This window comes from Petaurus breviceps, unplaced genomic scaffold (assembly GCF_028583685.1).
Source record: "Petaurus breviceps papuanus isolate PSGF00001 unplaced genomic scaffold, PetGlider_PUasm1.0 90977, whole genome shotgun sequence".
In the NCBI taxonomy this organism is placed as follows: domain Eukaryota; kingdom Metazoa; phylum Chordata; class Mammalia; order Diprotodontia; family Petauridae; genus Petaurus; species Petaurus breviceps.
In genome coordinates, this window is record NW_027187391.1 from 477,432 (window position 1) to 478,755 (window position 1,324).

Consider the following 1,324-nt stretch of genomic DNA (forward strand, 5'->3'; position numbering starts at 1 on the left):
GGGGGGGGGGGGGGGGGAATTGGAAGGAGGCGTATTCCACATCCGTAAAGGAAATTCTCTAGCTGGGAAGAGACGCACAAATTTTGCATGGCAAGTACAGACTGGCTCTCCTGGGAGTTCCCTGTTTGGAGAGCGGGCGAACTAGAGATCTCCCTGCTGCTTGGGAGAGGCTGCAGCTTTGGGCTCTAAAGCCCTGCCCCCTCTCTTCCCTCTTCCCTCCCCCTCTCGTCTGCTCTGTACACAGTGCGTTTCCCTCTCTTTTTCTCATTCTCCAGACTGGTTTTTCTGGTTCAGCCTCTCACCCTGGGACGCACTGGGGGATCCGATGACGTCGCTGGACGAGCTTTCCTCTCTCTCTCTCTCTCTCTCTCTCTCTCTCTCTCTCTCTCTCTCTCTCTCTCTCGGCCGCGTTCCCTCTCTCTCCCTCTCTCACTTCTCCTTGTAACTTCTGTTCTGGGAAGTGGTGCCAGGAATAACCCTGTCTGACTACAGATCAGAAAGGCTGCTGCTCCCTCATCCAGAAAACTGCGGCTCTGGCCTCTTCTCCCTCTCAAGCCCAGCTTCACCTTATGTCTGTCGCTCTGTGTACAGTATAAGAAAATAAATAAAGGAAAGAGGAGCCTTGGCTGTCGGGATCTCTTCCCTCCCTCCCTCTGTCCTTAAGGAAATGCTACCAGACACCCCCCAACACGCACAAGCTTAGCAAGGAGCAACCACAGCAGCAGAAAGAACAAGGGCACCAGGGGGTTTTTCCTCCTCCTCTTCCTCCTCCTTCTCCTTCTCTTCCTCCTCCACGGTGACTTTCCAGGTGAGCAGCAACAGCAGCTGCTGCGAGGACCCCCCTTCCTCGCTCCCCTGTCAAGGTATCCCCCTCCTCCTGCCCCTGTCACTCGGAGCGGCCAGGAGCTGACAGCCGCCTGAGGGGCTTGCGGAAGAGAGGCGGGGAGGCGGGCGGGCGGGAGGTGTGGGAGTGGAGAGGAAAGGGGGACGCCGGGGGAGTGCTGTCTTTCTTAAGAAGAGGAGGGTCTTTTAAAAAAAAAATCTTTCTTGACTGTGGCACAAGTATTTGCCAAGTTGTGTCTTGAACGTTGAAGCTACGGGCTGCACTGGAGCAACTTACAAGGTCTTTTCCTCTCTTCCAAAAATCCATATACTTTGGGTTGTTGGGTGCTGCCTCGGGGTACATTGAGGGTGTATCCATCATTTGGGAAAGAAACGGGGACTATAGGCTAGCCATCTGATGGGTAAGTCACCTCAGAGATGTGTTTTTCCTTTTTTTATCTCTATGATTAGTACATTTTACTTTAGGTTAGAAATATTCTGT

General features: G+C 53.3%; 1 protein-coding gene across 12 annotated transcripts in view; it reads left to right on the forward strand.

The window, feature by feature from the left end:
* Nucleotides 1-306: 306 nt before the first annotated feature.
* Nucleotides 307-1,324, forward strand: part of HIVEP2 (HIVEP zinc finger 2) — a 274,013-nt gene continuing 272,995 nt past the window's right edge. For 5 of the 12 annotated variants that reach the window (XM_069077399.1, XM_069077397.1, XM_069077410.1 and 2 more), the window contains exon 1: nucleotides 307-808. The gene's annotated coding sequence lies outside the window, so the exon portion shown is untranslated. Of the gene's footprint in view, nucleotides 809-848; nucleotides 1,245-1,324 lie in introns of those variants that run through there. The other 7 variants (XM_069077402.1, XM_069077414.1, XM_069077403.1 and 4 more) reach the window with 5 other exon arrangements.